At 41.5% G+C, this 24,254-nt stretch overlaps 1 long non-coding RNA gene across 1 annotated transcript in view; it reads right to left on the bottom strand.

The window, feature by feature from the left end:
- LOC104006450 (uncharacterized) overlaps window positions 1–14,150 on the bottom strand; it is a 76,336-nt gene extending 62,186 nt beyond the window's left edge. The window contains exon 1 of the long non-coding RNA XR_008547991.1: window positions 13,903–14,150. This is a non-coding gene — a long non-coding RNA (uncharacterized LOC104006450). The remainder of the gene's footprint in view (window positions 1–13,902) is intronic.
- Between the last annotated feature and the right edge of the window lie 10,104 nt (window positions 14,151–24,254).

Here is a 24,254-nt window from a genome sequence, read left to right as displayed (position 1 = left end):
CTTCAGTAATATTCTTCCTGTTTTCTTTCTAGTCATGATGTTTTATCTAGCCTACCTCAAAATATTATTTCCTCTCTAGCCACACATTAGCTTATTTTAACTACTTATTCTTTCCTGACTATCACCTTTCTACAAACTTCCCACGTCTCTTTGGCACTTTTCCAGCCATTTTCCATCTTACCTCGTATTTTGTGCAGAGTTCATACAAATGTATATGTATTATACATATAACTCATTCCCATGGGCAAGCTTCACAGGAAGCATCTTACAAGGCACCATTCATCACATCCCACACTATACCCTGGCCCCAAAAGCTTGTTTAAAGCTCTTCCTCTGATAGCAGATTCTATGTAAGGCAGGCAGAGCAGCATGCTGAGAAGGGACTCTAACTCCCCCTTTCCCTCTCATTTGTCAAGTGAGATCATGTATATGAAAAGGCTTTGAAATTTATTTTATATTATATTATATTATATTTATTTTGAGACAAGGTCTCACTGTTGCCCAGGAGCACAGTGGCATGAGCATGGCCCAGTGCAGCCTCAAGCTCCCAGGCTCAAGCAATTCTCCTGCCTCAGCCACTCAAGCAGCTGGGATTACAGGCACATTCCACCATGCTCGGCTATTTTTTTTGTCTTTTGTTTGTGTTTGTTTTTGTTTTTGTAGAGACAGGGTTTCACCATGTCTCCCAGGCTGGTCTAGAACCCCTAGGCTCAGGCGATCCCCTTGCTTCAGCCTCCCAAAGTGCTTAAATTACAGGCATGAGTCACTGTGCCCAGCACAGTTTTGAAAATTTTAAAGCATGTCCCTGCTGTTATTACTTGCACATTAAACAAGAATTTATTGAGAAACGTCTGTGTGTCAGGCATTAGAGGTAAAATGTGAACAAGATAGTGTGGTCTAAGATGCAAAAGGAAAGGAAGGAAGGAAGGAAGGAAGGAAGGAAGGAAGGAAGGAAGAAAGGAAGGGAAAAAAAATCGCACAGTTCCTGGCTTCATAATTCTTACAGTCTACAGCAGAACATGGGTGTTAATCAAATGTTATATGATTAGGTATAAAATGACCACTGGGCTCATTTTATACCTAGTGCTATGAAGAAAAGTTTTATCATACCATGTAGTAAGGAGTAGGCACTTGATCCAGTCTTAGGAGGAGTCAGCGGTCACCCTGATGTATCTGAGAACTGGAGGATGATTGGGAGCAAATTCTGCCCAGGCAGACTGTGAAAAAGCACCCCAGGCCCAGTGCATGGCCTTTGCAAAGGTCCAAAGGTAGGAAGGAGCAGGGCTAGTTTCTCCAGGACCTGGAAGAAGGCCAATGTGATAGGATGAAGCCAATATGAGTGAGGGATGTGGTCCATGATGGGCTGGAGAAAAGATAGTTGGGCTTTCTAGACAAAGTCAAATTTCATGGGGAATACTAAGGGGTTTTAGCTATAATTCAGGTAACTATGGGAAGACAGCAACTTTGAATACAGTGGCAACAGATTGTGTTGGAGGGAAGAGCAAGGAATAGTCAACCTAAAGAGTCCATGGGAGAAGTATAGGTGAGAAGGATGATCATGATATAAGCTTGTGTGGTGACACCAAAGTTGGAAAAAGTTAAGAGTGTCAAGCAATACTTAAGAGGTAAAATTCTCATAATTTGGTAACAGAATAGAAGTAGAGGATGAGGAAGAAAGCTCCGCAGAAAATTGCTACTGGCGTTTCCACTTGAGAGATTAGATGTACATGGAGGCATTCACTTGGCTCTTTGCCCGTGGAGTAGCAAGTGCAGCCATTCTGAAAGAGTGTCCCTCCAGCACAGGGGTGTTGCTGAGCAATGCCATATCACAGGGGCTGAGACATTCATGGATGGTATCTCCAAAAGACACTACTGGACAGGGTCTCTGAACTTCAGAGAAGAGGAAGGCTCCATTCAACTGCAGATCAGCAGCCTGTCATTCAAGAGCCCTCCTGAAACACAAGGTTGTGACTGATGGTCTGGTCCAGTCACTCCACAGGCACCATGCAGTGTCCACTCACTACAGTCCTTTCCTCAGTCCACCAGCCCTGGACCCACTAGAGCCACAGAAGGATCCCAAGACCGGCTCTCACGCTGAGCACCGAACAAACTTCCTGCCCCTTCTCATTCCTCAGAATGCTGATACCTCTTTTGCTATGCCCTAAAGCACAAATGCCTCATTCTAAATGCTTTCCAGGACAAGAGACCTGGATTGCCTTTCTGCTGAAGAAAACACAAAATGGCCTGTTTACAGGTTGTTGCTGTGGGTACAATGGATCCGAGTACAAACCTGGAAGCTTCTTTTCTTTCTGGCCTTCTAAACTCTAAAATGTTAACCCCTACCTTCTTTTTGGACAATAAAATATGATTTCCTTCAAGAGAGTTCTCACCTACAAAAACAATAGATCTGTTTATAACCCCACCTTTGTGGCAAGAGATAGAAGAAGAAATGTCTCGAGTCACTGTCTAAATGCTACTGAAAGATCTTCCATGCCTCACTTCCACAGTTCAAAACAAAAGCCATCAGTTTTTAATCTTCAACAAGCCATTCCACTACAGTCAGTGAAGCTTACATTTGTGGAACATTACAGATGTCCTACAAAATCCTGTCTCCCCCTTGACCAGCTTAACTCCCCCAACTTCCCTTGTAGTTATGTGTGTCCATAAAACCCTCTCACTGTTGGCTGACTGTAAGGTGGATGCTCAAGGTGACTTTGGGATCCACATGTTGAATATGACAGAGCAACCCTCAGCCTGGGTCCCTGAATGAAGAAGAGGATAGCTGCTCCTCCTACCAGAAGACCCTCCATGACTCTTACATGAGAAAGAATAGCTCATTTCTTTAAGCCACTAAACTTCTGAAGTCTGATAGCTACTAGCAGCACCTTTTTAGTCATGTATGATGCTCATTGGACATTTCTAGACCATAATCTTGATAGATTTGGTAGATGGCTCTCCTATCATCCTCTTGTGCTTGCTTTAACTATAATACTTAAACAAGTAAACAGATCATTTTAATGACCTGAGATGGCTCTCCTATTAAACCATGAGCTTCTTGAAGGCAAAGACTACACTACGCCTCATCCTTCATTCAATCTACAGTTCCTAGCCTAGTGCTTGGCATACATGAAGCTTTCAACAGATAAATTTTTATTATCTCGTATTGCTTAGGAAATATTGTGTGATGGGCTTGCAAAATTTACTCACATAACAATTCAGATGTGCAGAGAAGATATACCTCTGGGCCTAATCTTTCTCATGATGCTTCCCTTGCTTGTTTGTTGGGATATACCAAAGAGGATGACTCAATGCCGAATCCAGGTAAACCTTTCTCTACTGCTACAATGTAAATAACCTCTGAGTAATACCTGCACTGTTGGAATAGTTGCTGTTATTAATATTAACTTTTCTTTCTCCTATGTAGTGTCTAGGATATGACAGGAAAAACACTGGAGTAAAAGAGTCTCAAGCCCACCTGATGTCCTCCCAATCCTAGGTGGCCTTGCCTGTAGGGAGTCTGCTTTGCAGTGGGCAGCTGCTGAATTCTTTCTCAGTTGAGTCAGGATCCTGTGGCTACTTTCTGTTAACTTTGCAGGGCAGACTTCTCTGAGTCTTTGTTATGTCCTTCCAGAGCCCCAGACCAAATTGTTCTTCCCCAGCCTTTATTATGTGATTATCTCACTCCAACCATGATGGCCCTAAGGATGACCCCCTGGCTCTCTCTTGGTGTTTATGCCATACAGAAATCAGGAGAGACTCAGGAGTGTAATCCAGATCCTCTGTCTAGCCTGCTGCTCTCTTAGCTGAGCTGTGCCTTGTTGGCTTGATGTCCATTGCACAGATGCCTCTTGCAGATTTCTAGCAGGAAGTAAAATTAAAGCCCATCAAAGGGAATTCAGGACTCACATGTCTGACAGCCTTCTTTACCTACCTCTGTCTCCCTTCTTTTCATTGTCTCCTGGAGATAAAAGGGATAGACTTTTCCTGCTTCCTGCACATGAAATCCTCCTTCTATTCAGGGAACACACCTCATGGCCTGGCCATCATGGCAGAACATTTATCTGATCCAAAAGCTTATTCCTTGTTATAGAGAAATGTGGTCCAGGTGTGATTCTTGGTATGTTAAACGAGAGATAAAGAATTTCGGAAATCCTTTCTTTGTCATGAATCTCTTTCAAATATTTTTAGAAAACTCTTGTTTTCAATGTCAGATGCTAACAAATCTGAAAATGTTGATGAAACTCAAGGGAACAAATCTCGTAAGAGCTATGGTTGCTGCTGGGCACGGTGGCTCACACCTGTAATCCCAGCACTTTGGGAGACCAAGGCAGGCAGATTGCTTGAGCTCAAGAGTTTGAGACCAGCCTAGGCAACATGGTGAAACCCCGTCTCTACCAAAAATACAAAAAAAGTAGCTGGGCATGATGGTGCACATCTGTGGTCCCAGCTACTTGGGAGGCTGAGGTGGGAGGATCCTTTGAGCCTGGGAGGCGGAGGCTGCAGTGAGGTGAGATCATGCCACTGCATTCCAGCCTGGGTGAAAGAGTGAAACTCCGTTTCAAAAAAAGATATAATTGCAAGTCGTGTAAATGCTTTCTGCAATCCTTTTATAATAAGCCCTCCCAAATAAATAAGTCTCCGGGATACAGATATACCTTCAGTTGACTAGAAAGTCACACACTAGAAAATAATATTCCAACTCCATTTGGGACTTAGAACATCCTAAACCACTGGCTTGTAAAAACAGAATGAATAGCGGATGAGAGGACCATAATCTCATCTACTATTGAGGTTTTTATCAGCTCAGATGTTGGAGTAAGTTACTGTTGCTTAATTGCTCACTCTTTCTCTTAAACTATACAGAATACAATTCCGTTTACAAAGAAACCCTATCAGCTCTGACTTCTTCCCAAGTTTGGACAGAGGATATCTTGGAAATGAATGTAGAACAAGACAAACAAGAAGTAGCTAGTTAGTTGCAGTGATTTCCCAAATTATCTAGGAGTTCATTAAACTAAAGATGCCTGAATAATCACAAGACTTGTTTATCTCTTCTTTCAAAAAGGTTAAGTCAAACATTCAGGTCAGATAATCTAAAGTAGGCATCTTATAGAAAGATAGGAAGACTAAAGCCTTACAAAGATATTAGTGTCTATTAATCATTCCGATATTACAACAAAATAGCTTTTTTTTTAAAGAAATTGTTGTGAAATCTTCACAGTAACCCAAGGAAATACTCACCATTATTATTATTATTTTTATAGATGAAGAAACTGAGGATTGGAGAGATTAAGTGGCTTAATAAGGCACAGTTAGGAAGCAAGTAGTAAATAGAGTCAAGACTTGAGCCCAAGTCTTCTAACTCTCAGGTCTCTTTTCATTTCACTAAACAGACCATCAGTCTTTGTGTCGAAATCTTATTCCTCCTGATTTCTATCAAATGCTTCTCTTTTTTTCTTTTTAATACCATTGTTGGCATGTTACTTGACCAGATCCCAACCAAACAGATGATGATGCTCTACGGACTTCCATTACCTAGGAATTGGCTTATTAGCAATTTAATTCATGCTAGAAAATAATCCCACTCCTACTCTATTGCTTTACGCCATCTGCTTTGCAATGATCAGAGTTTCAGCCTAATGGGAAAAAAAATTGAATTAGAGTTTTTGTTTGTTTGTTTGTTTTAATGCTAATTTGGTAGCATTGCTGGAAGGCATTTGCCACAGACTTCAACTAGGTCATCTGCCTTCGTTGTGTGCAGAGCAGACACCTGCCAAGGTCTGCCTTTCCAGGATCTTTGTCTGTGAGAGAACAGGGTGTGGGCAGCAGGAAGAGCTTGTCTTCCCACTGAGCTCCATAGGCTTGCCACACCAGAAACAATACTGGAGCAAGCCAATATTGCAAAAAATGCATTTATACATTAACCAATTTGTCTGGGTTCTGTTTCTTTTTCTACATTACAGTTTGTAACAGTTATTACAAATTTAAATTGTCCAAAACCACAGACCAATTTTTTTAAGAAGGATAGGGGGGAAGGAGGAAGAAGGAAGAGGAAGAGATGCATTTCTCTCTTTAAGCACTCTAAAACCCTTTATGAAATGAAAGACTCTTCAAACACTGAGCCTGGCCTCCCCTGATCCCTTTTTTGCTGAGCCAAGGCAAGCCATGTCCTATGTCTTTTTCCTTTTACACTAGTTTACCTCAACAAAACATTCATTAGTCTCTCCTGGTGTGCTCACTCTAAGCAATAATTCATCACTTTATTAATTTAAAACATAACTACTAGCTTATGTCTTCATGCTGTGAAACTTAATTATAGAATTGATTTTTTTTTAAAGCCACTTAAATGTAACTGGCTACATGTGAAAGTGCATTAGTAAATTTGAGCATTTAACTGACCAGAATCATGTCTGCCATTCTCTTGCATTAGGTCTGAGCTTCTCCTTCTTGCTGAAATTTCTTAGCATTGCTCCATAGGCACTTTCCTATTAGTATCACTTCTTAGGAGCCTTTAGCAAAAGATTTAAGCATTTCAGAAAAGCTTATTTATTAATTTACACATTAGCAGAGATTAACTTCAGCAATCCCTATTCCCATTTGCTATAGAAGCCTGGCACTAAATTCCCGAGCCAAGCTGAGTATACGATAATGAATAAAAAGGTATTTGAAAAGAAGATGTAAATCAGTTTAGTCAGAATACAATTTTCAAGCCAGCATGAGAGTTGGTCTCAAATGTATCCCCATTTGGGATTTTGAAAATCTATTATTTGGAGCAACATGAGACTCAAAAGCTTGGTCATATGAAATAGGGAGAAAAATTTAAGAATACTTATCATCTTTGGAACCAAGAATCTATATCAATATATGTCTCCTTTTTTTGTAACTCTTAAATTGACACTTCTAGAAATTCATCTAGAAGCTTATTCAGATCTCATATACCTAAAAATGGAAGTTATAGATAAGAAGCACCATCGGCCTCATGGAGTACCTTAATGATTGGAAACTGAATCATCCCTAAATTATGATCAGAATTTAGTGCAGAAATAGAATTAATAACTCAGCAGCCTAATATGTAGGCAATTATTTATTCTATCTCACTTCCTCATCTGTAATATGGGGAAAATACATACTTTATTTATCTTACAGAATTGATGTTAGCCTTGAATGACTTATTATATTTGCAAAGCCTTGCCTGAATAAGTAAATGTTATCACAGTACTAATATTACAAACATTTATTGAGCTTTATGTGTCTAGCACTCTTCTATATTCAAGAAATACCAAGTTAAAGAAGACATGAATCCTTGCCTATAAGGAGATCACCAGCAGCTGGAGCTTGCTTTTTAATCCAATTTAGCAATCTACCTTTTAATTGGAATGTTTAGACCATTTATAATTAATGTGATTACTAACACAATTGAATTGAAGTCTACCATCTTGCTATTTGTTTTCTTTTAGACCCATTGATTTTTTTGTCCCTTTTCCTTCTTTTCTACCTTCTCTTCAACTGAATATTTTAAATAATTTTATTTTTTCTTATTTGTTGGTTTATCAAATGAAATTCTTTGCTGTGTTTCCTTTAGAGCTTTTATTATACATTTTTATTATGCATTTTAACTTTGTGTAATATTATACTCATTCACATATATAAGAGCCTAACAAAATTATACTTCCATTTTTCCCCTCCAAGCTTTGTGCCAGGGCAGTCATACATTTTTCTTATACGTATGTTATAAACTTCAAAATGTGTTGTCATTATTTAAAGCAAAAATGAAACTTCACAATACATTTTTTTTTGCTTTAAAAAGTAGATTACCTCTTAAAGACATTTAAATAATAAGAAAAAGTTTTTATATTTACTCATGTAGTGATCATTTCTGGTGATCTTCCTTCCTTTATGTAAATCTAGGTTTCCATATGGTATCATAAAAACTTTCTTTCAAATTTCTTACAGTGTAGGCCTGCCAGTATGTATTCTTTCAGCTTTTGTATGTCTGGAAAAGCCTTTATTTTGCCTTCATTTTTGAAAGTTATTTTCACTGAATAAAAATATTATAGGTTGATAGTATTTGTTTTTCTTTCAGCACTTTAAACATGTTGTTCCTCTGTCTTCTAGCTTGCATTGTTTCCAAAGATAAATCTGAGGTCACCTTTATCTTTGTGCTGTATGTAACATGTCTTTTTCTCTGGTTGCTTTTATGATTTTATCTCTATCAGCGGATTTAAGCAATTTAATTATACTGTGCCTAACTAAGTTTAGTTTTCATCACATATTTCACGTGTATGAGGTTTGTTGAGATTTCTGAATATGTGGGTTTAGCTTTCATCAAATTTGGAAAAATATTGACCATTATTTCTTTAAATGGTTATTTAGCCTCCCTGCCACCACTTCTTTAGGGACTTGAATTACACATGTATTTGGTTGCTCAAATTTGCGCCAGAGTTCAATTATTGTTTTGGGGTTTTTTTTAAGTTATTTTTCCCCATCTTTCATTTTGGATAGTTCGTTTTGTCTTGAAGTCTATTAATCCCCTCTGATGTCTTCTGCAACGTCAAATCTGCTAGTAATCCCATTCAGGTTATTTTTAATTTCAGACATTATAGTTTTCATCTCTGAATTTTTAACTTGGGTCTATTGTATATCTTCCATGTCTCCATTTAACATGTTAAATCTGTCTTCTAGCTTCTGGAAAATATGGAATATATTAATAATAACTCTTTTAATGTTTTTGTCTACTGATTCTACCAGTTGTGGCATTTCTGGGTGTGTTTTGATTACTTCCTTTTTTCCACATTATGGGTCTTATTTTCCTAGTTTTTTTTCCTAGTAATTTTTGATAGAGTGACAGACATTGTGAATTTGGCTGTGTTGGGTGCTGGATATTTTTAATTTGTGTAATTATTCTTGAGTTTTCTTTTGGATGCAGTTAAGTTATTTTATGTTTCAGGCCTTGCTTTTGACTATCATTAGGCTCAACCAGAGCTGCATCTAACTTAGGGTCAATTTTTCCCCATTACTGATGCAACATCCTTTATAATACTCTAATTCTGTCCAAATTGTTAGATTTTTCCCACTCAGGCTGTTGGGAACTGGCACTTTTCTCAGGCTTTGTGAAGTCTAAGGACTGCTGTCTTTAGTCCTTTCAGATGGGTCTTTCCCTGGCCTTGGGTAGTTTCCTCACACACATGCACTCAATTGAATACTCTAGGAGGACTCTTTTCACATCTCTGGAGTTGGGTCTCTGGGGAGCTCTCTTCTTTCCAGTATTCTGCCTTGTAACTTCTAGCCACTTTGGCTTCCTGGATTCTGAGCTATGTCTCCTAAACTCAGTGAGACAACTGGGCTCTTCCTGGGTTCTCTCTCCCTGTGCTGCAACCTGGAAACTTCTCACATGCAATAGAGAAAGTTTCTTGGGCCATTATCTGGTTCATCTGATTTGTTTCCCATCTTTCAGTGATCATTGTCCTTCATTGCTTGATGTCCAATATCTTGAGTGCCATTGTTTTCTATATTTTTGTTCAGAGTTTAAGCTGTCTCAAGTAGGAGAGTAAATCGAGTTCCTTTTATCCTGGTTTGCTCAGAAACATAAGTCTTTTTAGGACACATTATAATTACTTCAATAGAAGCAATCATGATGGCAAGCCTTGTCATGGAATTAGAAGACAGAAAACTTGACTTCATTATACTAAGCAAAGAATACAGACTACCCAAGGCAAAGGAAGCTAACTCTTCTCCTCCTCTAAGCTTGTCTTAACTGAGCAGTTGAGTGCCATCAGCCAGCTTAAATGAACAGCTGGAATTATAATATCCTAAGAGCTCTGAATTAGATTTGTGTGTAGTGTTGTAGTCCTAGAAGGATACCCATGGGCATCTGATGCCCCTTCGTGCCTGCTATGGTCTGAATATTTGTGTTCCCTCAAAATTCGTATGTTGAAATCTAATTTTCAGTGTGATAATATTAACAGGTGGGACCTTTTGGAGATAATTAGGTAATAAGGATGGAGCCTTCATACATGGGATTAGTGCCCTCTATAAAAGAGGCCTGAGCGAGCCTGTTTGCCTCTTCCACCATGTGAGGACACAACAAGAAGGGACCATCTATGAGCCACAGAGTGAGCCCTCACCAAACATTGAATCTGCTAGTGCCTTGATTATAGACTTCCCATCCTCTAGAACTGTAATTAATAAACTTACATTGTTTATAAGCTACCCAGTCCGTGGTATTTTGTTACAGGAGCCCAAATGGACTAAGACAGTGCCCAAGAAAGACATAAGGGGAAGAATACCAGCTGAGAATACATACCAAAGATGCTGTCTCCAGCACTGCATGGGACAAGGATGAAGCCTCATCAGCCAGCTGAACTGGAACAAGTATATTCTAAAACTCCATCCTATTTTAATTTTTCTATTTTTAATGCAGAGTTAATCCATACCAGCTTTCTTAACCATAAAGCCATTCCAAGCACTAACTTTTGTTTAATTATCACTTTGCAAATTAGAACTTCAGTGTGAAAAGTATTTTAAGCATATTGGATGGAACAAAGTATAGTTTGAGAATGTTGTCAATCATATAGGAATGGATCAGACAGAACACTGTGAAATCAACAATGTGCTTTTATTAATATTCCTCAATCCCAGTCATTATCCAAGAAACCTCATTTCTTCCTTCTTTTGTATGCTTTGACACTTGGGATCATCACTAAAGCCCCTTTCAAGCTTCAACATTCCATTTTTTCCCAGACGTTTGCTAGTCTAGTCAATTTATTAAGAACTGAAATATAAAGAGGTAAAATGTAAAATAATCTGAGTAGTAGAAAGAACACTGAATTTAAGAATCAGAAAATCTCTTTCAGTCAAGAATGTGTACATCTGACTTTGTAAACTTGGGGCATAAATCATTTTAACCTCTCTAGGTTCTATTACTATCACTATTTTGGGGTGTGAATAAATTATAAGTCTAGACTCACCTATGATGTCAGAATGAATTAAGCAAATATGGAAGCACTTTTGAAACATAAATTGCGACTGCAACTGTCCAAGGCCACAAAAGAAATTACTAAAATAACTCAAAGGAAATGTTATATTTCAAGGATTCAAAACACAAGAAACATCCCCAAAATATAACATTCTAACTGATTTTCTTAAAGATTGATCTTTTTTAAAAGTCACATAAGGGTAATGATTGAGGAATGATCTGCCACATCTTGCAGCCTGTGGTGTGCTGTCCAGTGATATCATTGTGGCCAACCAGGTACCAAAGAGCAGGTGATCGCAGTGACATCATGGCAGGATCACTGACAATGCTCATGATGTGACAATTCTTTATCATTTATATGTTGGACTGGTTATAAAGTATTTAATTGGTATTGTTCACATTTATATCATGTGATGAGACATTCTTGTCACCATTATTCAGTTTCTGAATATTCTTGGTGAATGATCTTCAGGGAGCCCTGGCTTCTGACTGAGGGTTTCTATCCTTTGTCAAGCCACCCTATTCCCTCACTTTTCAATCACTTTACCTATGACTAATAGAAAGTTCAAAGCAAAAACCTATTGATTAATTTTCAACTAGCAACAGATAATGAAACACATTTTGCACGTACATTTTTTGATTTCCATTCTCCTGACCAAAGTAAATTGGCTGGAAATAAAAGACATGTAAAAAATCTCATGCAGTTGTAATAATTGATCTAAGAGGAAAAATGTAAAATATGTAGATACCTTGATGGTCTCCTTTTCATCCCATTGATTAGGGAGGGATTCCACACTATGGTTATGGGGATGGCCCAACATATGACATCTAATACTGGACTGATGAGATTGACAGTAGTGTACAGTCCAGGGGAGGAGAGGAAGATACTGCACCATGCAGGGCTGAATGGGGGTGTGCTCAGGAACAGAGTGAATAAGCAGACCCTGTGGAGAGCAGGCTTTATAGTAGCAAGAGCATGGAGTGACTCCTTGTTTCTACAGATGGATGTGATCGGCTTGTTTGAATAATTCAGTGGGCTGGCAGGGAACTGAAGTCTACTACTCAGGGATAAGCAGGCACTGTGCCTTGTCCTTGTAATAAGGAGGGTTGTTTGGCTAGGAGACCTTATCAATAGGAGCAAAGTGTGTAGGATGATGCAGTTAGGACATCAGAGGCCCTCCCAGTTTAGATGTCAAAGTAGCACATCATTGTTATTTTAAGCCTTACACTACAATAGACATCATATAAAGACACTTACCAATTTGGACCAGGAGGCACAGCTCCCATAACTTCTATCGTCCATCACTTTTTACCCCTGCTCGTAAGTCAAACAATAAAGGAAAGTCCTCTCAAAGTCTTAGACAGAATTAGGAGTGCTAAGAGCATTGCTGAGGCCATTCCTAGCCTTCCTTCTTGTTCAGAAACTACAGATCGAAAGTCAAGGGGCCCTCCTTGGCAGCCTGCAGCTGGTGGCTGCCCTGTCTCCAGCAAAGGTTTTTCTGACTGTTCAGGCACACAACTGTGACTCCCCACGAGCAGACCCACTTATATTTACCAAGACAAGATAACAGAGTCAATTAGCCTTGTCAGTCACTGTCACTATAACTTAGAAGAATAGAAGCCCACTGATCACACTTAATGAAAATACAAGGTGACAAGAAAGTCATCTGCAGCTGTTTATGGACAAGAATTTGGGGAAAATGTATTAAGAACAGTTATAATTAGACATACACACAAAAACAGATATGCGATATGCTATGTTATAATAAAATTGACATTATAATATTTACTATATTTACATACTGAATACACTTAAAACAATAAAATTAAGTGAAAACATTTTTGTTGTGCTTTTCTGTTCAGTGATACTGTCTTGGTTTTTTATTAAAGTTTTAAATGTTAAATGATGACATTTCAAATATACAGCCAAGTACCAAAATTGTTAATAGACACTCATGTACCAACCTACCATATTAACAGACATTAACATTTTGCTTTACTTGCCTTAGAATCAATTTTCTCTGTTTTAAAAAACAGAAAGCATTAAGCACAGATAAAGCACCCCCATCTCATCCTCTACCCCTCTCTCCAGAGGTAACCATCACCCTGAAGTTAGTATGCTTCTTTTCATGTATGTACATTTAAGCTTTCGTTAATATTATATAGACATGTCCATAAATTATATATGCTGTTATTTTGTGTGCTTTAAATATTTATACAAATACTAGAAACCATATGGTACATTTCCTTTTGTAACTTGCTTTTCTTACCAACATGTTTTGACATTTATCTGTGTTAATATATTTAGATCAAGTTTGTTCATTTTAACTTTCTGTAGCATTTTATTACATGAATAAATGAGTTTATTTACTCATTGGCTTACCGAGAACAGTGGTGTTTGCTTTTTGTTTGTTTTTGAAGCAACAAGAAATATAATAGAAACAGTCTATGCTGCAAGGAAGATTTTGTCCACATCTCCATGGGCACATATGTAATAGCCACTGTAGGCATTAGCCCTATATTTGATAGATGGAAAAACATTTATTTTTGATGGCTCAGCTTAGATAAATATGATATATTCACCGTTGTTGTTGTTGTTGTTTTAACAAATCTTCTTTTCATGATTCTTCTAATAACATTAAAAAGTTAATTTTTCTTTCTTATGGAAGCATGAAATATAAGTTCCCTGATAAACACTATTACCCAAAATTCTTCAAGCGAATTTGTGTCATATGTTTTAATATATAAATGTTTACACCACTGACATTTAAAATAAAATGTGGGTAGAAACAGGGCATTTAACATTAATATACCTCACACATTTACCTATGTAACAAACCTGTACGTCCTGCACGTGTATCCCAGAACTTAAGATTAAATTAAATTAAAACATTAATATACCCAATGATTGCTGATTGCTAACTTACTTCCAGAAAAACTGCAGGTTCTCTATTCCTCCACCCGGGCCTTGCACAGTTGTTTCCACGAGTTCCTTGGGTGCCTGAGATGCTCCAGTGAGCTGCTGCACAGTCCTCTCATGATGTCTGTGTCTGGCCTCCTCCTCAGTGTCTGCTTTCCCTAAGCCTGTGAGGATTCATCTCATCCTTGTCTCAGAGCACCCTGACCTCTGCAGCTGTAGATGCCCTGGTCTAGAGTCCTGCTTCCTGGATCTACTGTCCTCTCAACTGACGCTGGACAGGAGCCAGCCCCTGAGCCCTCACTGTGACTAAGCTGTGCTGAGCTCCAGGGAGAAGTGGAGGAAACATTTCTCTTCCCAATTCAGTGTCACTTGGGCCTGAATGTGGCACTAGTTATGCCTAAACCCCACGAAATATGACAAAGCCTCTTAAAACCGGGCTGCTGGGCTTATGGGTCTAGCCCCTCTCTCCATGGGGCTAGGCTGAGGAGCAGCCAGTGGTGACCATTGTCCTTATTCTCTTCACTGTCCTTTCTCTACCAATCTACTTCACAGGCATCCCTGCATACAACTCCCTCCTGGCAGCCCCATTCTCTACGCAAATACTCATGCAAATACACTTCCGAGAGCCAGCCCCACATAACCTGATAGGTCAGTTCTAGATTTCTCTTTGGGTACAGCCAAGATCCCTGCCCACAGATACAACACACAACACACACACAGTCGACTTACCCCACACCACACCAAACATACTATCAGTATCTTCAGTCTTCAACAGCTCTCTCTCTCCTGGCTCCTTCCCATGGCTCCTTCCTGTGTTTCCACGTGTTCAAGTCTCTTTCATCCTGAACTAAACCAACAACTTAGACCTTCCATAGACCTGCCTCCTCTCTACTTCCCCAACTCTCTTTCATTCTTCACAGACATATATTTTTCTTTTAACCTAATTTGAAAATTTTACTGATGTTAACTGTAGACACATCAGTATTATTTAATGTTTACAGTGAACATATATTCTATTTATAACTAAAAAAAAAATCATAGTCTCCATGATGGGTTGAATTATGTCTCTCAAAAAAGAAAAGTTCAGGTCCTAACCCCCAGGACTGCACAGTGTGATCCCATCTGGAGATAGGATAATCAGGTTAAAAAGAGGTCATCATGATGGGCTCTAATCCAATAGGACTGTTGTCTTTATAAAAAGGGGAAATGTGGACACAGATGTACGCACAGGGAGAACACCGTGTGAAGATGAAGGCAGATTGGGATGATGCTTCCATAAGCCAAGCTACACCCCAAATCATCAGCAAACCACTAGAAGTGAGGGGGGAAGCTTAGAACAAATTTCTCCCTCAAAAATCTGAGATCAAGTCTGACTTGACCTCACACTTCTAGCCTCAAAACTGTGAGACAGCAAGTTTCTGTTATTTAAGACATTCAGTATTTGGTACTTCATTTTGGCAGCCCCAGGACACTGATATCGTCTCTGAATCTCCATTCCCAAATTTCAGTGGTGTCCTCCACCCATCTGTCTCCACTGCCTCATCTCCCATGCATGCATCCACTCATCGACACCAGACCTCTGTGGTCATCATTCTGCTGTCATTTTCTCATCTAAGCCACCAATGACCTTGTTGCTAATACTGATGGAACATTCTTCAGCTCTTTCCCAACCCCTCTGCAACATTTTACCTAGTTTCTCTGTCCCTTCTTTCTCTTGTCTTCCATGGCACTGCACTGCCGAATCTTTCTCCTGCTTCTTTGGTTTGCCTTAGTGCCCTTTGGATTTCCCTCCCATTGCCGCTTCCTTAAGTGGAAACGTTCCTCGGGGTTCTAGCTCAAGTCCTCTTATCTTGACAGGTTAGCCTATTCTTGAGGATTCTTATCCATTCCTGTTGGCTTTAAGCATCATCTGTCATCAGAATCTCTCATTTAGATTTTTCTCCCGGATTTCAGGCTCCTTCGTGATCAGAGCTCATTTGTTTGATGGAAAAAGAAACCCATTCAAGCTAGTATGCGTGAAAGGGGGTTTCTTGGGTGGAATCAGGGTTACTTGACTACTCTAAATAGCGAGAATTACACACCTCACAAAGGAGGGACAGAAGACTGGAGAACAAAGCCCAACTTTCTCCACATCCCTCCCCCATGCCACCTACTCCCCATCTTTCAGCAGATTCCAGGGGAGAAACACCCAGGGACTTCCCCTGGGTTCCCTAAGCTTGCCCTCGAAGGAAGTGCAAGCTCAGTTACCTGTCTGTAGTCTGGTCTCCGCTTTCCTCCCAACCCTCATCTCTCTGCTCACTCAGTCACTTTCTAGGTGCCAACCACACCAGCTTTCTTCAAATCCTTGGGGGCCTCCATGGGCTCCAGGCCCTGGGCATGACTCCTTTCATCTTCCTAGAACAAGCCACCTCCCTTTCCACTTGGCTAACTCCAACTCCTCCAGCACATCGTAGCGCACATCCACTTCCTTTCGGAAGTGTTCCTGCTCACCTCTACTCCGCCCCCGCCACAAGTCTGAGTTTATTATTCTGGATTTGGGGCCCCCAGCACCCAATGTTTCCCACATCATGCAGCCACACTGTGTGGCATTTCCATCTATTCTTCCACGCCCCTCACTGAGCTGAAAAGCTGGAAGCATCTGTGGGACACAGCTGAGCTTGGTAAGGTGTGTTTGTTAAAAATCACAGGAACCTTTGAGCTAGCACAGGCCAGCGTCAACCTCAGCACTACTGACGTTTTGGGCTGAATCGTTCTTTTGGGGGAGAGCTGTCTCGTGTGCAGCACAGGATGCCACACAGCACTGTTGGCCTCTACCCACCAGATGCCAGTTACACTCTCCCCTCCCTCAGTCAGGACAAAAAAAAGTCTCCAGATGTTGCCAAGTGTTGCCAAAATTGCTCTTGGTTGAGAACCACTGGTTTAGGCTAACAGGGGTGTTTGTCACAGGGATACTGGTGAGAACAACGGGCTGATGTCGTTAGGGATTCCAGCAAGTGGCCTTCCTGTGTTCCCCAGAATCTTGACTTAGGGGCTGAAACAGCTCTGCAAATGGTGTCTGCCTGGAGTGTGGTCTGTGGACGATGAAGAGCAAGGTGCAACCAGCAGGAGCTGATGCCCACGCATCAGGCAGGTCGTGGAGGCCATGCAGGAGAGTTGGGCTTTCTCCTCCTCACATGTTGGATGCAGACAGGAAGCAACATGGTGATATTTGCAATGTAGACAGATGGAGGCAGCAATGTGAGCAGATATGCAAAGGGTGGAGGTTTAAGACAAGAAGTCTGGACTCTCCATTAGAAGGCTGCAAGATAGGCTGTCACAATGGTGTGAATGAAAAATGTGAGAGCTTCAACTGAGGCAGCAGTTAGGCCACCTTCTCCCTCTTAGTATTTGTGGTAATGCTTGGATAAGTACACTTTTTCACCTTTTTATTTGGTAATTTGTTTCTTCTTAGTAGGAACAAAGAGCTGGCTACAAGAAAGGAAAATAGGGTAATTAACTAATTTCCTAGGCTACCTTAAAAACTAAGGGAAATGGAAAATTTGATGGAGAAAAGAAACATTATAATTTGTTTGTCATAAATTACATTGTAATTTAAATGTGAGACATTAGAACAATTTAGTTTTTATTCCTGCCTATATTATTACATACCATTCTTCCTTGTTTTGAAACTCTTAACTAGGTGAGGCAGAGCTAGAAATTGTCTCCTTATATACTTTTCCTGAACAATGGAATTCCAAATTTTTGCTGGCCTCATAGCTTTTGGAGTAAGGTTTTACAGGTATGATAAGGAGACTAAGTTCTGGCCTGATATAGCCGAAGTGAGGAATGTGATTCTTAGAAGTTTTCCTAAAGGGAGGAAGTGAATTCTTTGTTCTGTTTTGCACTGGCTTGAAGGCAGCATGGTGGCTGGCGCTTCAGTAACTATATTGGGCCATGAGGTGAAAGCACGTGTTGAGGATGTGGCGCCGCAAAATAAAGAAGCCCCGCTTCCTGATCCTGCAGAACAAGGGCCAGCAAACTTTTTCTCTAAAGGGCCGAATCTTCAGTTTCGTAGACCCTACAGGTCTCTGTCAACACTAGTCAGTTCTGCCATTTGAGAGTGAAAATATCCATGGATAATATACAATAAATGAGTTTCTAATGTTCCAATTTGTTTTTCGATAAAACTTTATTTATGGACATTGAAATTTGAATCTCTTATCATTTTCTTTTTTTTTAAATTCTATGCAAGGAAACAGTAGAATCTCTCATCATTTTCAGCCATTTAAAAATGTAATAATTCCTAGCTCCAAAGCTATACAAAGACCCCGGGGCCAGATTTGGCATGGGGCATGTTTTGTCCACCCCTGAAATAAATCACCATACAGCCCCAAATTGTTGATCTTTAGGCTTTACCTACAGGAAAGAGACACTTTGGTGTTGCTTCTGCTAGATGGAGTTTGCTCTGATTCAGCAAAACGAATTCCTGACTTATGATTAGTAGATGCAGCAGCCCCTGGGGGTGCTCCACCCACACGCAACCCATATCAATTCTTTTCCAGCTCCGTGCACCCTTCCGGGTTTCTGTGGTTTGCTTCCAAGGCTCAAACTTGCAACTCTCTTTTAAGATAACCTTAGGTCCACTGGCACCTGTGGCTGGAAAGTTGGAAGTGCCTGAGAATTTACAGGCCCTCTGGGCAGCCCTTCCAGAACCTCAAAGCCTCGCTGACTTTTGCATCTGGACGAACTCAGACAGAATTTTTACCCTGGAGTTGCCCTGTAGAATCAGGCAGAGGCCTCCCTCCTCAGGACTTTGCCTGACATCACACCTTTGTTTGGTTTGCTCCCGGCTCCTGTCCTGTTTTTCCTGCTCTTTCCTGGACTTCTATGGGAGCACTTCCTTCATAATTCACGTGCACATAGCCCTTGTCAAGGTCTACTTCTGGAAGTTTCAATCTAAGCCATAGTAATCATCCTTGCTCAAGGAGATTTTTCTCCAGATTCCAATAAAACAGAAGAAACAGCAGTCTCCTCTTTATAGAAATAAAAAGGAGTGTTCTAGCTAAAGCCCTTTTTACAGAGCAGCATAATGGGTAAGAGCAGGGGCTCCAGAGTCAGCCTGCTTATAAACAGTCTTTTGGAGCCTCAAGATTCCTCATCTGTAAATTGGAGCTAATGACAATGACAGCACAGGGGTTGTGTTGAGGCTATGTTGAATATCATAGCACTTACACATCCCGTCCAGCACACAAGAAACACTCCATAAAAGTTAGTTACTATGAGCATCATTAATATGTTGTCTGAGGCATTTTGACACAACCACTGCTACTTGTAAATTCCAACACAGCATTTTCTTGGTACATAATAGAAAAACAAGTGCTATCTGCTGCTCTGTGAGAAGCTGATGATGAATTACCAAATAAGATTTTCTACTTTGTAGGTATATTTGAATATCAGTATGTCCAATTAATTCAGTATAAATATAAAGGACACATCCTGCTTGAAAATGTCAGCAATAAGTTAGGCAAATGGCTGCATTCTGAAACCAGGCATACCTGGACCATACTCCCAAATATGCTGCTTCTGTAGAGACTTTAGTATTGATTTACCCAATCAGATTGCCAATACTTACCTCCTAAGGTTATTGTGAAGATTAGACAAAACTCTGCATAAAAAGCACTTAGCTACTCTTTATTAGGAACTTACTATGTCCCCAGCACTGTGCTATTGTTATCCATGCCCAATTCCCCAGAAGAGAAGCGGAAAGATTCCATACAACACTGGGATACCTTTACCCTGACGACAAAGGCAGCAATGGCACCGACTCCCAGAAGATAATCTTTTAGAAAATAATCACCTGGTTTTTTCCTCGGCCATTAGCCTTCTTGGGTCAGTTTGCTAGCAACCAACCCCCCAACAACAAAGAAACTCCAAGGAAAATGAGCCTCTTCATTGCTGCTGAAAGCAGGGGGAACCGCGTCCTCTTACAGGCTCTTTACTATGGTTGATACAAGTGAGTCTCCATTTTTTAGCTTCAGTACCATCCAGTCAATGCTTTGTAGGAAGAGCTGCATGTCGGAGTGTTGACACGCCAGTGTTTGTGCATCTCTCTGGGAGCCCTGCTGGCAGAGCCCTCCTCTGCACCAGCACAGAGGTCTGATGTGGGACGGTCAGGCTATCAGAGCTCAAAGAGAAAACAAATCTCTTCTATATAGGCCAGGAAGGCCTCACCAAGGACCCTTTTTGCTCTGCTTGGGAGGGAATGGTAAGAAAAAAAGGGAAAACCACACCCTTCGAAGGCCTCAGTAAATATTTGAAGCGTGCCTAGATTTGGCCACATGAGAACTCCCCTTATTTAAGTATTTATGAAATGATCAAATAGCAGGATTGTATTTCCATGAGCTAGAGAGTTCTTATTTAGTGACACAGATTTTTTTTTGTTCAAACTTTTTTCTTTTTTTGCCACATTCAGCAATTGCTGTCAGATGCTGAATGTCTGTGGTCACATACTCGGCTTCCTGTTTATAAATGCGCTCTGTTTTCAGTGAGTCAGCAGTTTCTTGTTCTACAGAGAGGTAAAACTGGTGGTGTCAGGGCCGTGGGGGGTTGAATGAGCTTTGTGAATGGCCCAGTGTGTGCTGGGCCTCAGGATTTGTGTGAACAGGTACTCACACTGTCTGTGGCTGTCCATAAGCTAAAATAATTCAGCCCAGTGAGTTTGTTGGTTTCTCATCTGATTCTGTCCAAGCGAAACAAAGCCAGACACTAAAGTGGTAAGGACAGACATTAACCAGTAATAACTATTGCAATAGGGAAGAGTCCAATGTAAACTGAACTCAGCTTCAATTTGTGCAGAGGTGACTGGACTTTTTTTTTTTTTTTTTTTTTCTTTTTTTGGAGACAGAGTTTTGCTCTTGTCACCCAGGCTGGAGTGCAATGGCACGATCTCGGCTAACTGCAACCTCCGCCTCCCAGGCTCAAGTGATTCTCCTGCCTCAGCCTCCTGAGTAGCTGGGAGTACAGGTACCTGCCATCGCACTCGGCTAATTTTTTGTATTTTTAGTAGAGATGGGTTTTGCCATGTTGGCCAGGCTGGTCTCGAACTCCTGACTTCAGGTGATCCATCCACCTGGGCCTCCCAAAATGCTGAGATTACAGGTGTGAGCCACCATGCCTGGCCGGACTAGGCATTTTTAGGGAAGAATGAGGGAATAGGAAGGAGGGCAAACAGAACCAGTAGGGTCAGGGAAGTGAAAAATTACAAAGGGCTGTTCAGTATAAATGCAATCAGACCAGCTGTGCCTGCTAGCTGGCAGTTAGGAAAGTTAGGATTCTATCCTCTCTGAGACTGGGAGACAGAGGTCCTTACCTTTCCTGATGATTACTTTCAAAGGAATAGCTTTCAGGGCCTTGAGAAACACACTCCTGGGTTGTAGGAGATACATATACATCTCAAAGGTTACAGAGAAGGAACTCAAAATTGCACTTCTTAGTAAGTGCTCTATGAAAGAGTGGTCAGGCTAGCTCCAGGTGTGGGCTGGAGCAAGCAGTAAATCCCCCTGGGCAGCCTTGAGTTTTCTCAGGCAGGCATCCTTAAGGGGGTAGGGGCATCCTGGGGATGTGGCCTTGAGGTATTGGAAACCGTATTAGCGATTGTGCAAGTGTTTTAGAGCAAGGCTGAGGCCTGGCTGAGAAGAGGGCTCAGAAGAGCCTGGCTAGAGTTTGCTCAAGGTCAGAGTCTTTGTCACTGCGAGGCAGCCCAGGGTCTGTCTTTGGCACTTCACTCACTTGCTTTGGTGCTACTGCTTCCTGACCTCGCCTACCAGTCCCATTGCCAGCTGCAGTGGCCTCCAGCTGCCAGGTGGGCTGGAACTTCAAACGACTGATGTCCTTGAAGAGCCTGGGAGTTCTGGACTTTCCTGCCTCCCCTCCCTTGGCCCCAGCACACACTGCTCCATCTGCCCCTCCTTCCACACCCTCTTGTAAGCCAGCTCCACATCGCCTTTGGAATTCGGTTTTTCCTTCATCTCTTAGTGTGAAAGCCTCCCCTGAGCTCCAGTACCTGGGTTTGGCATTCCCACAACACCAAGCTCTTCTCTCCTGGAGCATTTATTGCACTGTATTTCAGAGAATAGTTAAGCACTGGTTTCCCCCACTAAACTGTAAGCCATAGAAGAGCAGGGACTAGGTGCAATTCAATCAGCAGGTGCTTACTAAGTGCTTGCTGAGGAGTGGATGGGTGGTACCTGTCCTTTGATGCCTCCTCTCAGGACCCTGTTCTTAATGATTGGGAACACAGGCTCTGGGTTTGAATCCCAGCTTTTCCAATTACTCGCTGTGTGACCTTGAGCAAGGTGCTCCACCCCTCTTTGCCTAAGTCATCTCGACTGTCAGGAGGGTAGATGATGATCTCCATCTCACCGGCAGCTGTGAGGGTTAAAAGTGTTGTATGTGTACCTGCTTGGAAGAGAGCCAGGCACAAGGAATCTTCAGTATTATTACCATTGTGTGTCCCAAGGAGGCCATCGGCTACTCTGCCAATGATTCATTGAGTGAATAAACGCCCAACAGGGCACTGGCCTTTACTGCTTCTGTTTTCTAACCGAGAAGAATGACTTTGAGAAACTCAATACCTTACTCCCCACCGAAGCCTGGCTGGCTGGTGTTCTGATGTGGGGCAGGTGCCACGTGGAGCCATGGAAGCTGAAGGGCAGAGCTGTACCTGGCCAGGACACTGCCTCCGCCTCAGCAGCTTCCCTCTCTACTCTCCCATCTCTGTTTCCCCCAGAATTGCCTGCGCTCAGGTGCAGCTTTCCTCCCCTGCCCGTTCCAACCTGGACCCTCCCCACAAACTCTCTCACACTCTCTCTCCATCTCTCTATCACTTACACCCTCGCACGCACATCCTTGCAGGCACACTCACACTCTCACATGCACACTTTCACGTGTATATTCTTACACTCACACATATTCTCATACACACTCATGCACACTCACACACACACTCATTCTCACACTGTCTCATGCTGTCTTCATCATTCACACGTACACAGTCACAAACACACACTCTCACGTGCACATTTATGCTCCCATATACTCTTACACCCACACACGCACACACTTTCTCATGCACACTCACATATACACACATTCATACTCTCAACTTTCTCCTTGTCTCTCCCATGTACACACACACACTTTCTGATGCACTCACACTCCCACATGAACATTCACACTCTAACTCATATATTCTTATAAGCATACACACACACACTTTCTCATGCACACACACTGTCATATGCACACTCACACATGTTCATACACTGCCTTATGCTTTCTGTTTGTCTCTCCCATGTACACACACACACTTTCTGATGCACTCACTCTCATATGCACACTCATGCACACTTATGCCCACACTTACACACACTCTCACACCGTCATCCACAGAACAACAGGAGCTAAGATCACCAGTGGCCTCTGTGCCATGGAGGCCCAGGACATTTTCAGTCTGCAGTTCCCCAACCCCTCCCAGCAGCATCAGAGTTGCTGGGTCCCCTTCCCTGTCAGGACACTCTCCCTCCTTGGATTCCAGGGCCCAGCGTTCTCCTGGTTTTCCTCCCACCAGTTCTCTGTCTCCTTTGCAGGCCTGCCCTTTCTTACTCGGCCAGTAAGTTCACAGACTCTTCCTCCTCTCTCTTCCTGCCCTCTGCCAGGACATCTGGCATGTGGCTCCAAATACCAGGTACAGGCAAACAGATCATGAGCAACCTCCCTGCTTACACTTGCTCTTCCTTCTGCCTGGAATGTATCCTACTTCTAGGTCTCTGTTCAAATGTCACCTTGTCAGAGAGAACATCCCTGGCCACCAGAACTAGAATAGCCCCTTACTCCTTCTCACCATCTATCCCATTAACCCTGGTTTAGTTTTCTTTCTTCCCTGTTACTGCCTGAAATACTCTATATTTGTTTATTATCCGTTCATCCCTACTAGAGGGTAAGCTCTGGGAGAATTTGCAGCAGATACTAGTCTAGGTGCCAGAGACATAGCAGCAAACAAAAATGTTAAGGTCTTAATGAATACTTGAAAAAGTGTGTGAATGAAATGAAATTTTAGCTACAGCATTCCTCCGAGCTCCAGAGCAATAGAGTCAATCACTGACTTGACAGCTTCTCCTGGATGTCTCAGCAGTATCTCAAACTAAGTCTCTCTAGACCAACAGAACTTTCTATGACAATGGAAATAGCCTATATCTGCACTATTCAATGGGGTAGCCACTAGTCACATGTGACTGGAGCACTTGAGATGTGGCAAGTGTGACTGATGAGCTGAATTTTGAATTCCATTTATTTTTAATTAAACCTAAAATGTAAAAAGCC

This window comes from Pan troglodytes, chromosome 4 (assembly GCF_028858775.2).
Source record: "Pan troglodytes isolate AG18354 chromosome 4, NHGRI_mPanTro3-v2.0_pri, whole genome shotgun sequence".
NCBI lineage: Eukaryota > Metazoa > Chordata > Mammalia > Primates > Hominidae > Pan > Pan troglodytes.
Note: the sequence above shows the minus strand (reverse complement) of the source record. Positions and strands in the feature narration are given on the sequence as shown.